The sequence below is a fragment of the Camelus ferus genome, chromosome 6, assembly GCF_009834535.1.
Source record: "Camelus ferus isolate YT-003-E chromosome 6, BCGSAC_Cfer_1.0, whole genome shotgun sequence".
NCBI classification, from domain to species: domain Eukaryota; kingdom Metazoa; phylum Chordata; class Mammalia; order Artiodactyla; family Camelidae; genus Camelus; species Camelus ferus.
This window is the reverse complement of record NC_045701.1, coordinates 47,542,461-47,557,288: the sequence shown is the minus strand read 5'-3', so window position 1 is coordinate 47,557,288 and position 14,828 is coordinate 47,542,461. Positions and strand designations below refer to the sequence as shown.

At 37.1% G+C, this 14,828-nt stretch overlaps 1 long non-coding RNA gene across 1 annotated transcript in view; it reads left to right on the top strand.

The window, feature by feature from the left end:
* LOC116664255 overlaps window positions 1–14,828 on the top strand; it is a 575,010-nt gene that overhangs the window by 39,981 nt on the left and 520,201 nt on the right. The gene's annotated exons all lie outside the window — the stretch shown is intronic.

Below are 14,828 nucleotides of genomic sequence, written 5' to 3'. Positions count from 1 at the left end.
GGTTTGATCAGGGGCTCAAACAATGCCATCAGGACTTCGTCCCCCTCTTTACTTCATATCTTTTTGTCCTATCAGCTTCATTTTTAGTCTCTAAAGAAAAACAAAATGTCACCCAGAAATTCTAAGCCTCCATCTTCCTAGGTTGACGCAGTAGGAGTAAAAGCAACTTTTTCTGGGAACTCCCTCCCATCAAACGTTGGCCTTCATTCTGATTGGAACAACTTGGGTTACATGCCTCACCATGAACCAAAGGGCTGGTAGAGCATGGGTTGCATGTCCCCCTTTTGAAGTTGGATCACCACTGGTACCAGACAGAGAGTCAGTAAAGGATGATTATGTAGAGAAATTTAGAGAACTCTTCTCCAAGGTACGGTACCCTGAAGAACAGATAAATGCTTGGTGGGCAAATAACAAATGTGCACTGAACTCAGGAAATCCTGAACAAGGCTGCCTGGCTCTCAGTAGCCCCACAGAAGTCAGTCTACTTGGACAAATCTTGCTCCCCCTTATCTAAGTATTTAATATGACCAGTATCAGCACCTGTGTGTCCCATAAGCCATGGTCTGACCCTAACCTCTGCCAGCTACATATTCTCTCAGAAATTGGCTGGGTTCTTCCATTAAATATGCAAATCACTTGTCAGGTCTGCCAGACTGAGTAAAGATGTCTAGTGGGGCCATCAATCTTTCTGTATGTATCCCACATGCAGAAGTGGCTTGTGTGTTTTTGAAACCAGCCTGCCTTCATTAACTGTTTTGATCATTCATTGTGCCTTACAGGGTCTCAGACTTGCCAGTCTCAGATGATAAGAGCAGACAGTGGTACGAGGATGCATCTCTCTTCTCAACCCCATTTTATCCGATGATGATAAAAGCAACTTACTGAGTGCTTGCTAAATAATAAGCATACTTCGTGTACATGAGTGCTTTATTTATATAAACTTATTTTATCCTCATAATAAACCTGTGAAATAGATAACATTATTATTTTATAAATGAGGAAATTGAGGCAGAGAGAGATTAGGTAATTTTCCCAGGGTCACACAATTAGAAAGGGGTGAATGAGGGATTCTCAGGTAGTTTGACTTCGGAACGTGCTTTCATAACCACTGCCCAGTGCTGCCTCTGGTGGGCAACAGTAGAGTCATCTTGGGTTCATGTCTGGTAACTTAGTGCTAGTCATTCCCTAGCTATATTATTAGGGCATTTGCTTTATTCAGATCAAACATAGTGGCACAGATTTCTCATGTCTTTGGCATTTTTGCACAGTTGCTTAAATTTCTAATGTACCTTCCAGGTACAGAAATAGAGTAAGAAAGAGTAAGATCTTGTTTACCGTACTTTGTTTTCAAAAGCTTTGAATCTAAAAAATCAGCTTTCATGTGGAAATGTGCACAGATTGCTGGCCCCTTGGCACTTCTTGCTCACATTGAACTTCCCATTGCCTCAGCTGTTCTGTTAGCACTTGAGTGATGCAGAATACCGCAGCAGGTCCCAGCAGGGTGTCAACTGATTAAAAAAAAAGCATAACCTAAAAGTTGATAATTATGCTTTAAAAAAATTTATGTATATGTACTGTTCATTGTTTCTAAGAACAATTTAGAGCTTTAGCTTTCTAAACTTAGCCTGGCCTGGTTAGTACTTGGATGGAAGAATTATGTTTTATTCAGTGGACTTTCTGAGGACTTCATGCCTGGGAGACAACCTCTCAGATAGCCCTAAGGGGCTACTCTGAAGAGGTCAGGGAGGAGCCAGGATGAATAGGAGTTTTTGCAACAAAGAGCAGGTAGTTGGAACATCACAAGATTACTGTTAATTAAAGAAAACCAGTATTTCACGTTGAGAATTGTAGTGGTTTTATATGTATGGGAAGATACGAACGTCTGGGCTCATTGAAATCAGTCCTTTGATGTGCACCTAATAATCTAGGGCCAGTATCCTGTGCTTTCCCATCCCTCAGTCTCCTTAGGGTGCAACCAGTTCAGGTGGCTGCAGTGGCTGAGAGCTTGATGGGGGCATCCTGTTTCCATCCTAAATTCCTTCAGGGCTTACCTTAGGGGGCGGCTGCAATGTGCTGGCTTGCTGGTTACAACATCCTTTGTTTACTGAAATGGCAGGCAACGTTTTTCATTGCAAGCGGTTTGGGAATCAGACAGATTTTGGTTCAAGTGCTGACCTCTCAATTCAGATCTATGTGAACTTGGGTAAACTCATCCTCTCTAAGCTTCAGCTTTCTTATATGTAAAGTGGTGAAGAAACAGAACTTATAAAGCAGAAAACTTGATTCAGCCTTAGTTAAGAAGAAAAGAAGCTACATCTCACAAACAATGGTAAAGGAGAAGGTTTAGAAGGAAAGAATACAAAGAATGTGCTGGTGAGATAAGGATGTTTATCTTCTGTGATCAACGGAACAAAGTCAAAAAAGACTGTTTCTATGAGGCTGTTACTCTAGAACCTAAATTCCAGGGGGTAAGTACTTGGCAGTATTATAATTTCATTTAATTTATATAATAGATTTCGTGCAGGAAATGGGATTTCTTCCTTTATGTTGTAAAAGAACTCACCAGCTTTGTTTCTCCATGTAAGCAGTTTGGGCTGTAGCCCAAGTTTCTCTGCTGACCTGCAAGCAAGCAAGAACGACCAACAATGCTTCCAAATCCAAACATGAGGGGAGCTTGGTTTCTTTGCCTATAGTATTAGAGCAGGTAGGTAGCTAGCTATGAGGGGCACTGGCCAAATGAATAGTGGCGGGGGGGGGGGGGTCCTTGGACAGACCAAGAAAAACAGGAACCTCTGTACTGATAAGAAACCGTACATTCTGGGTTGACAAGTGTCCTAGAGGCAAAGAAAGATGGGACAAGACAGGAAACTCCTCCATCCGAATGTAACCTTTCACTTACTATGGTATCATATGACTTCCTGATCAAGACTAAATAAGGACCAAAAATCCCTCCTCCCTGCCTCCAGGAAGGTGGAGCTGGGATGAAAATTGGGAAAGACAACCCCAAACCCCCTTGCCAATGAATATTATGCCCATTCATTTCTATACCCATATAACCAGCTTGCCAAAGAAACTCAGGGAAGCTACCTAGCGAGGTCTGACCGCATGTTCCCTGAGAGCATGCTGTTTATCCCTTAGTAAATCCTTGCTTTGCTTTCTTGACCTCTGTGTCTGATTTCTGAATTCTTTCTGTGAGTGACAAGACAAGAACCTGCTCACCAATAGTAGGAATGATTCATAGTGTTTTTTCATGGCATTTATTATGAAGATCTAATGAGATAATAATGCTCAACAAACAGTCATAAAACATTTAATCTTGGTAGCACTTACTCTGACCTAGAGCCCATCCCTGTGTTTCTCCTCACACACTCCCACTCCTTACCCCCTCCCTAAACTGGACTCTCAATTTATGCTCCACTCTGCAGAAGTGCCAGCAGCATAGATTTGTAAACGAGTGGTTGAAGCCTATTCAAAGTTCAGTACTCTTTTTGTTATCTGCAGGATTTAGTTTTTATCCTTAAGGTCCTATCAAAATATCCTTTCTAGGGTTTGACAAGGCACTTTAATTGTTCTCTAATTCCTACCCCTGAGCAATGGTCTCTGCTCCTTTGTCTGCAGCCTAAAATGTAACAGGATCCTCTGGTAGCTCCTGAATCTTGTAAAGTGGAAAGACTGATTTCAGTTCTCCCAAGTTGCTTTGGGGATGTCAGAGTTTAGAATCTTTGCCTGTGGTTATTTCTGGAAAAAGCTCTGGAGCCACAGAAGCCACAGTTTGGTATCATTTTTACACAATGTCTATAAAATTTTTGTGTTTACTAAATGGCTCTATAATTGTGTAGAATAAATGAATTCCTGAAACATCCATAGTATAAAATAAGTAAAATCGATATACAAAAATAGGTTGCATAGAGGCAAACACAAATGTGGCTTTTTGATATTTGACCTGGGGTGCTTAACAGTGGTTTCTCTTCTACCCGCAGTGTTTTGTTCTCAGTTGTTAATGGATCAGTTTTTCTTTTTCCAGAGCACCTACCTGTTCTTTATATAACCTTGAGCTTCTACTTAATTTTTTTTTTTTATGTTAGTTGATCCCACAGATGCTCTGCAGTTTCTGAAGACAACATGATGCAACTTAAGCCCTCCTATTGTGGATGAAACAGGATTTTGTTATGTGACCATTGTCATCAGCAGGAAAGAGATCAGTGGGAAATTGAAGTTCAGATTCATGATATACTTGGAAAGATGACTTACTGTTTTTTATATGGATACTTCCTGAAATGAAAGGAGGGAGTCATGAGATAGGAGGGATGGACAGTCCAAAGCATTCAGACCAACTGCAAAATCAAGACAGAAATGTCCCTTCTCTGTTTGGTTAAAAAACATTTTTCCTTTACATTTTGATTGACTTCTGTTCTTCACTTTGCCTTAATGAAGACCTCAAATTTAGGCTGACTCAAGCTTTGTTTTCCCTAGTCTCACCTTATTTCATTTCCTTCTTCCACCATCTTCATTAAATCTTTACATTTTTCTATGAGAGCATCATTAATAACTTATAAATTCATAAGGCAACCTATAGGGAATCTTTTTGATTACTTTAGATTATATGCATTTTCTATGGATTAATCATTCTTGAAAGTCAGGCTTTAAAATGAAATTTATGTTAAGATGTATGTCGGTGGATGCAACTGGTGTTCCAGGTTCTTGTCCCGTTACAGAAGGAATTTAGAGACAAGACAGAGTGGCTAAAAAAGTAAAATGAGAATTTATTAAAGGGTGGATAGTACACTTTCAAGAGGAGAGAGGGCAGGCTCAGGTGAGTGGCTGCCCTGTGATTCTTTGGCAAGTTAGTTACATAGGGTGTAAAAATGAATGGGCAGAGTATTCACTGGGGAGGGAAGGGTTTGGCGTTGTATTCCCTGATTATCATCCCAACTCCACTTTCCTAAAGGGAGGAGGGATTTTTGTCCTTATTTAGTCTGGATGGGAAGTGTCATGACCTCAGTGCATTCTAATCTGCAAGACTAATTTTATTGAAATGAGGGCATAATGCGCAAAAGGTTACATTCAGACACTAGAGATTCCTGCCTTTTCTCACCTTTCTTTGTCAGTCTCCAGGCCACTCATCACCCCAAAGTGTGACCACTTATCAGCCCAAAGTTTCCTGCTTTTCCAATTCTCTGCCCAGGGACCCCTGATGCTTATGTGATGTATGGTTTCCTGCATTTGGCTTGTGCCCCTCCTTTCTGCCCAATGCCTGCCATTTGGTCTGTGTCCCCCTTTCTCTGCTCATATTTAGCTATCTGTCTGCTCTAACAAAACTTCTTATTACTGTGAGTGAAAAGTATTGCCTGCTGTATCAGTAAACAAAGGATGCTGTGTCCATCAAGTCATCAGCCACTACAAATGCCCCTGACCACCATGAGTGGAGGGAACTCAGGATGTAGACAAGTAGGTAGACTGGCCTCTGCTTCTACCCCCAGTGGTGTACCCTGAGGGGTCTCAAGATATGAAGGAACAAGATACAGGCCCTAGATAGCTAGATACACAACAAAAGAATGATTTCAGTGAGCCCAGGCTTTTACACTTCCATATATATAAAAGCACTAAATTCCTCAACTTGAAATATCTGATTTTCTTTAATTAACAGTAATGTTTTGATGTTCCAGTTACCTGGTCTTTGTTGCCAAAACTCCTATGTATCCTGGGTCCTCCACCTCTGTGGAGCAGTCTCTTAGAGCCATCTGAGAGGCTGCCTCCTGGGCATGAGTCCTCAGAAAGTCCACCAAATAAAACATAACTCTCAACTTTTCGGTTGTGCTTTTTTTAAAGTTGGCATTAGCATTTGGAAAATGCTTGATTATTTTGGACAGTACCATGTAAACAATTTTTAAATTATTTGACAACTTCCATTGATGTACTTCCTCAGTCACTCCTAGATGTCTATTTTTAAGTCTTTTCATACATTATACTACCTTCCTGGATTTTTTTCTGAGTTTGGGATCCCTACAGTAGAGAGCTCAAGGATGGGTGATGGGAAGGATATAGATATCAGATTTTTGTATTCTTTTTAAGGTGAATTATGCCAATTACTTCTATCTGTCTTACAGTTTAGTCTCTTCAAAAAAGTATGAAATCTAACTGTGATATTTGCTGACAACTAACTAGTAGCATAGGAGAATTGAGGACGATTCTTCGGTTCTGCGTTATGTAATACTAAATGAGAGGGCTGCAATTTTTCTGAGGTTGGCTATATTTAGTAACGAGAAATTCCTATAAAAATGATATTATCTCATTTTTCTTTTAAAACCAACTTTATTAATATAATCTGCACACAGCAAATGCATTGATTAAAGTTACAATTAGATGAGTTTTAACAAAAGTGTATACCCTTGTAACTGCCACCCCAATCTAGCTATAGAATGGTTCCATCACTCCAAAAAGTTTCTTTATGTTCCTTTGCATTTGATCCCCACCTTAGGCAACCGCTAATCCACTTTCTGTTACTGTAAATTAGTCTGCTTCATTTAGCATGTTTTCGAGATTCTTCCAAGTTTTTACACATATCAGTTGTTTATACATTTTTATATTTTAGAGTAATACTACATTGTATGAATATACCACAGTTTGTTCATCTATTCACCTGTATATGAGCATTTGGATTTTTTCTAGTTTAAGATTATTATGAATAAAGATACTGTAAGTATTAGTATCCAAGGGCTTTTTTTGACATGTTTTTACTTCTCTTAGCTGAGTACCTACAATAAAATTATTTAACTTTATAAAAAACTGTCTAAATGTTTTCTAAGTGTACCATTGTACCATTTTATACTCTAATCAACAGTATGTCAAAATTCCAGTTACATACTGTATGAATTGCTTGTATTTTTTGAATATCAGCCACTTAACTGCATAAAGTTTGCAAATATTTTTTTTCTGATTCCATAGGTTGCCTTTTCATTTGATTGATAGTTTCTTTTGCTGTACAGAGATTTTTAGTTTGCTGTACAGAGATTTTTAGTTCGATGTAGCCCTACTTGTTAATTTTTGCTTTTGTTGCCTCTGCTTTTGATGTGGTATCCAAAAAATCATTGTCAAGACCCACATCAAGGAGCTTTTCCTCTGTTTCCTTCTAACAGTTGCATTGATTTGCATATATTCAGGCATCTTTGCATCCCAGGGGTAAATCCTACTTGGTCATAGTGTATGATCCTTTTAATGTGCTGTTGAATTTGGTTAACTAGTATTTTGTTGAGGAAATTTGCATTATGTTCATCAGGGATGTAGACCTGTGATTTTCTTTTCTCATAGTGTCCTCATTTGGCTTTGGTATGATGGCCATGCTGGTCTCATAAAATGAATTTGGAAATGTTCCCTCCTCTTCAATTGTTTGAAAGAGTTTGAGAAGAATTGGTTTTAATTCTTCTTTAAATGTTTGGTAGAATTCACCCATGAGGCCATTTGGCCCTGGGATTTTCTATGCTCAGAGGATTTTGATTTCTGCTTCAATCTCCTTACTCTTTATTGATCTGTTAAGATTTTCTGTTTTTTCATGATGCAGTCTTGGTTGGTTCTTTCTTTCTAGGTTTATCTATTTTTTTCTAGGTTATCCAATTTGTATAGTTGATTTACAATATTGTGTTAGTTTCTGGTATGTAGCAATGTGACTCAGGTATATATATGTATGTATTCTTCTTCATACTCTTTTCCATTATAGTTTATTATAAGACATTGAGTATAGTTCCCTGTGCTATGCAATAGGACCTTGTTGTTTATCTATTTTATATATAGTAGTTTGTATCTGCCAATCCCAAACTCCCAATTTATCCCTTCCCCCAAAATAAATGCACATCAAAACTACAGTGAGGTATCACCTCATACCAGTCAGAATAGCCATCATTAAAAAGTCTACAAATAAGAAATGCCGGGGAGGGTGTGAACTCTCCAGTACTGCTGGTGGAAATGTAAATTGGTGCAACCACTATGGAGAACAGTATGTAGGTTCCTTAAGAAACTAAAAATAGAGTCACCGTATGATGCAGCAATCCCACTCCAGGGCATATATCTGGAGAGAACTCTAACTTGAAAAGACACATACACCCCAATGTTCATAGCAGCATTATTTATAATAGCCAAGACATGGAAGCAACCTAAATGTCCATCGACAGATGACTGGATAAGTATATTTATATATATGATTGGACACACACACACACACACACACACACACACACACACACACACACAATGGAATACTACTCAGCCATAAAAAGAGTAAAATAATGCCATTTGCAGCAACATAGATGGACTTGAAGATCATCATACTAAATGAAGTAAACCAGAAAGAGAAGAAAAAAATACCATGTGATATCACTTATATGTGGAATCTAAAAAATAAATAAATATAAATGAACTTATTTACAAAACAGAAACAGACTCACAGATATAGAAAACAAACCTATGGTTACCAGGGGGTAAAGAGGGTGGGAAGGGATAAATTGGGAGGTTGGGATTTGCAGATACACACTGCTATATATAAAATAGATAAACAACAAGGTGCTACTTTTAGCACAGGAAACTATATTCAATACCTTGTAATAGCCTATAATGAAAACAGAATATGAAAATGAATATATATATACACATATGTAAAACAGAATCGCTACGCTGTACACCAGAAATTAGCACAACATTGTAAATTGACTATATTTCAATAAAAACGAATAAACTAGAGAGGGGCTGGAGCCTATTTACAGGATCTATAGTTGGACCAAACCCAGAAGACCTACTTAGGGCATGGAGAAGCATCTATCCCACCCAGTCCCTGGGCAAGTAGGACTGACAGCTAAGAGGGGCTAGAGCCAGGTCACAGGCTGCTTCTGGCTTCACAGCTGGACTGAGGTTAGTGGGCCTGTTACTTGGAATTTAGGAGGTGTGACTTACTGTATCTTGTGGCAAATGGTGTTGGTGGCAGAACCAAAGCCAAACAGGGCTACAGCTGAGTGCACAAAGTGTTGGGATTCTTTCTGAAGCTGTAGCTGGGATTATGGTCAGTGAGCCTGTCAACTGGGTGCTGGCTTGACTTCTCAAAATGGTCTCCTCAATCTTTGATTCCACTGGGGTTTCACAGTTTTCTACCTGGACCTTGGAACTCCCACAAAGGCACTTTTGATTTTGGATGACTGATAAATTATTGTTGAGGGCAGATATCAGTGGGGTGGTGACCTTCAATTCTGTCATCCTGCTTGCAAGTCTCATTTGGAGTTTTCCAACAGCCTAATATTCCTTTCTTAGGCTTAGCTTGAGGGTGAGTTGCCATCCTCCTTTGCCTTAGTCAGTAGATGAAGAAAACGTTGGCTGGTTATAATGACATAACTCACTCTCCATCATATCCAAACTGTTGCCCTGCTGTGGAGTTTTTGTCTTAGAGAGTGGGTGTGTATCCCATTTTGGTCCTCTGGGCTGTTTGTTATTCAAGCAGGTAAATTAGGTCAGAATTCCATTAATGTTAACTTAATGTTATGTAACTGAATTTATTTTCTAAGTTGGAGAAGTAGAAAAATTTTTCTCTATCACATGTGGAAAGATTGTATATTTGGGTGTCAGACTAATCTCTGCTGTAGCCACATAATAACTATATATTTTCTTATCTGTGGAAGGTGGGATAATAATATCTATTTTATAGGGTCATTGGAAATGATTTTGTAAAACAATCTATCATAATTTCCAACATATTGTAGGCAAGTAGTGTTACTTATAACTTTCATCATCATCATTATCATCATCATCAGCAGTAACATTGTCATAATCGGGATTATAAATAAGAGGTGTATATGTGTGTGTGCCTGTGTGTGTGGTTTCTTTTTGCTACTCAGTAGTCTAGCGAGACTATATTAAGTATTTTAGTTTATATTATAGAATTGGCTATCTCCTTATAACTGAAAATAAATTTTTTTCAGAACTATTGACTAATATAGTTGCAATCAACTTTAATAGACTCTTCCAAGGTTCACCCTTCATCCTCAGATTTTAAGGTAGATGACATTATTTACAGATACCCAGCCTGGGGACTATTTGTTGTGGTGATGGGTCTTCATAGACATAATTTACTTTGATCTAAAATAAATCATTTAATTATTGCCTATCTGTGTAATATCAACTAAAATCTAAAAACTATACCAAGGATAACACTTAAATATTAGTTGTAGCTCAACAACTCTATGAGCCACTTTTTTTCCCTTTATTATTTTCACTTGGACCAGGGAACTTTCGCTTGCTCCCTCTCTTGCTAAAATGAAGTGACACTGATGCCCATTTTCTATCAGCTGTCTTTTTGCCTTTAAACCAGAGGTTGGTAAACTTGAGTCCATAAGCCACGTGTGTCCTGACATCTACTTTTGTAAATAAGCTTTATTGGAACACAGATACTCCCATTTGTTTATGTGTTATTTGTGGCTGCTTTGATGCTACAGTGGCAGAGTTGGGGAGTTGCAACAGAGACCATATGGCCCACAAAGCCATATGAAAGTAAAATATTTACTGTCTGGTTCTTTACAAAAGAAGTTTGCCAACCTCTTCTCTAAATCAACAAACCCCACAATTTGGAACTCTGCTGCCCCTTGCAGGCCACTCCTTGACCTGTTTCTTTTCTTTTTTTTTTTTTTTCAATTGAAGTATAGTAAGTTACGATGTGTTAATTTCTGGTGTACAGTACAATGTCCCAGTCATGCATATACAAACATGTATTTGTTTTCATACTCTTTTCCATTAAAGGTTATTACAAGATATTGAATATGGTTCCCTGTGCTATAAAAAAGTAATTAGTTTTTTTAATGTATTTTTATATATAGTGGCTAACATTCGCAAATCTCAAACTCCCAAATTTATCCCTTCCCACCCTCTTTCCCCCAGTAATCATAAGATTGTTTACTATGTCTGCAAGTCTATTTCTGTTTTGTAGATGAGTTCATTAGTGTCCTCTTTTTTTCTTTTTTTTTAGATTCCACATATGAGTGCTATCATATGGTATTTTTCTTTCTCTTTCTGGCTTACTTCACTTAGTAGGACAATCTTCAGCTCCATCCATGTTGCTGCAAATCACATTATTTTATTCTTTTTAATGGCTGAATAGTATTCCATTGTATAAATATACCACAACTTCTTTAACCAGTCATCTCGATGGACATTTAGGTTCTTTCCATGTACTGACTATTGTAAATAGTGCTGCTATCAATGGCCTGCTTCATCTTGACTGTTAGTACCCGAGGAGTTTTTTTTTTTTTTTTAAAAATCATTGAAGAGTTTAAAATGTCTTTTTAAAAGGAACATTGACATCCTAATATACTTTGATCATAAAAAAATAATATGTAAGAATAATCAAGAGTAACATTGCTGTTTTATTCCTTTCCACAGATACATTCTTAACAAATGCTAGCAATGATTTTAGGAAGCAGGGTTGGAGAGAAAAAAAGCTAGAAAAGGATAAATGGGCCTATATTGCTGCCTATAAGGATATGAAGAATCTGCACACTATTTGTAATTTTAGTTGCAATTTTTTTTAGTTTCCTACATAATTTTCAAAGCAAAAGAAAGGGCACTGTTTTCCAGAAAAGGCTTGATTCCCACAACTGGTAGTTAATGCTTGCTGTGGAGTGATAAGAAGTTCATTTTGCAAGGTAAGTTTTTGAAGATGCATATTGTAACTGTCCTGTGATGATGGAACAAAAAGCCCACCAAGAGTTGCTGACAACTTACCAGTCTATTGCAATTTTTCTTTTGAGAGAACAGGTAACTAATACTGTATGATGCTGGTTATACTTGTGACTTTGAAATTGTAGGATGAAAGTGAGAAAGCAGTCATTGATGGGGAGTTGGGTAGGGGAAGACCAGAACTTTCATACTTTCATATTAACTTTGGTAACAGTCATGAGGAAACTAAGACAGTATAATTTTATCCAGGCAAGTTTCTCTCTTTCTCTTGTTCTTAAATCTATTTTGAAAAGAGGATGTTCAACTTAGGCAGCTAAAAAACATTCAAACTCTTGATTGTTGTTAATCACCTTAGAGCAGACAGGTGCATGATACAGCAGGGGGCTTCAAAGAATGTGCAGATAAAATGGCATAGATGCCAAGATAAATCCTTTCTCAAAAGCCAGACTCCAGTTTGAGTTTGTGCCAGGGGTTAGAGCTTAAAAGCTTTACAAAAAGTCATCTTGTTTCCAGTGCAGCTTTGCATTTGTAAAGTTCCATTTCTTTTGTATCCATTTGCAATGAATTTTACATTCTCTGATTCATTTTCTATTTTACTGTGACACTTTCCTTTCTAAATATTAAAACTTTCTTCACCTTGATCCTTTCCGAATTCTTAATATTTTTTGCTTCTTTGCTATATGCCATTTGGTGAGTGATTAAAATAAGCTTTTCCATTTCCTTTTAATAATTCCTTTCAGAAGCTTTTGGGGAAAATACTTCCCCCCAAGAAAGTTAACCAATTTTTAATAGATTTAATTTCAAGATGTATTTATTAAATGCTTTTTTGTTGTCAACATGCTGTTCCAGAAATTTTGGGAGGTACAATATGAATGTGGTCCTCAGTTTTGATATTTATAGTAAAAATTACACATAATTCTACTTTTTGAATGATATTCCTAATCCTATTCATTACCTATTTTTTTCTTTTTTAAACAAATCAGTTAATATAGTTGAGAGACTGGGAATTGCCTTCAACTGTATACTTATAGTTTCACACAAAAATTTGAAAAGGCCCAGGAAGATTATATGTCTGCTCCAGCAAGTCTGTAATGGTAAGTGAGGAATTGAAGGAAGATTACTAAAAATAAATTTAAATAATCCTCTTTTGTAAAACATGCTAAGCTTTGCCTGCTTAAGTCAGTTTTGGCAAAGAAATTCTGACTATGACAGTAAAAATATGTGGATATATTTTGAAACTGTTCCAGGCCCCCAAAATGCCAAGATAATTAGCAAGTTTGCAAACTGGGCTGTGCCGCCTTTTCTAAAGCAATACCACAAACTCACAGAAATCCTTCCCACTTGACTGGTTGTCTATTTTTGGAAAACGAATTGCTCTGGCTCTTTCAAACAGAAATTTAAGTGAAATAATCAGTTAATTTATTCATAAGTAAAGTTACCACTCCAACAGCACATGAAATTAGAAGTATATAAAACAAAAGCAAAACTGGTGTCATTCAGAAAAATAATCAATGGCCTACATTTATTTGGTATGTCCCATTAAATATACACTTAGAAGCTGTCTGTATGCTTATTAAGCTTTTAAACTTCTAGTGAAGCTGAAACTGAGGTCAAGAAAGGAAATGGCCTTTAAAAGTTAGCTACCAGGTCCAGTCTCACTAGGTTTTAAAACAGAAAATAAAAATCCTGCACCTAGGATTATGTCAGTTTACCTCTTCCCCAACATGATACATCAAACTCCTTTTACCTTCATACATTCATTAAGAATGATCTGATAGCTCCTTTATTCTTTTCAATTACCTGTTTTCTATTCACAATGTATCCAATTTATTTAAAAGAAATGTATAAAATGTAATAAAATGCATGCTAAACCTCCACTTTTAGAACTATAAATCTTTGGGCTGAATTGTAATACAATTATTACTCCCTCCCCAGGCCATCTAGAAACAGTCAAATAATTAGCAATTTGTTCTATTTATGTTTTATATGTACTTATTATTATAAAAATAGTGACAATAATAGCTAAATTCTGATGTCTTATTATCTCTCAGCCACAGTACAAACCAATTAAGACACATTAACTAATTTAATAGTCATAACAACCCAGTAGGGTAGATGACCCTGACTTTTCCCCAAAAGGCTTTAAATTTGGGTTATCTACCAATCGGCAACTTAAGAAAAATGTACTCATGAGGGCTTGGTTAGACTGATGGTTTATTATCTACATGTGATTCTAGTGCACCTCCTCAAAATCCTTATAATTTAGTGATTTGTGAATTTTTACTAGTTAAAAAGTTTGGGAAGAAAGGTAGATGGATGGATAATGGCAGAATAAAATAGCATCAGTGTTATAATATGGGAGTAGGTCCTAATAATAGTGCAGGCAAAATAGACTGCTAAGGAATGTTTTGTGTAATTTTGGAAGGCGGTAACTCTTCACATGTGGTGGCCTTTACTCCATCTCCCTTGCCATTTCTCAACATCAGAAAAGGTCCACATATCGTATACGTTTAGTTATTATTTTGCATCAGTGTAAGAACTGTCATATACTGAAGAGGAAGAGCAGTGTAGTGGTTGAGTTACATAGTCTTTGAACCCACATTGCCTAGGTTCAAGGCCCAGCTCTACTGATGACGAAATGAGCAGTCTGGGGCAAGTTACTCACTCACTGTTTCCTATGTCAAAAGGTGATATTAATAGTAGGTGACACATACTCAGTTGTGAGGATTAAATGGGGTGATTTCTATAAAGTGTATATAGAAGGATATTAGACATAGAGGGAGTACTTAATAAATGTTGTTTTATTATTATTAGAGATGAACAGGCTTGGAAAAAAGATTTCTCCCTTCTACTTTGCTTTTTTTAAAATTGAAGTATAGTTGATTTACAATGTTGTGTTAATTTCTGGTGGACAGCAGAGTGAATCAGATACACACACACACACACACACACACACACACACACACACATTCCTTTTCATAGTCTTTTTTGTTATAGCGCATTACAACATATTGAATATAGTTCCCTGTGCTATATAGTACGACATTGTATTTATTCTGTATATAGTAGTTAATATCTACCAATCCCAAACTCCCAATTTATCCCTCCCCACCCCCATCCCC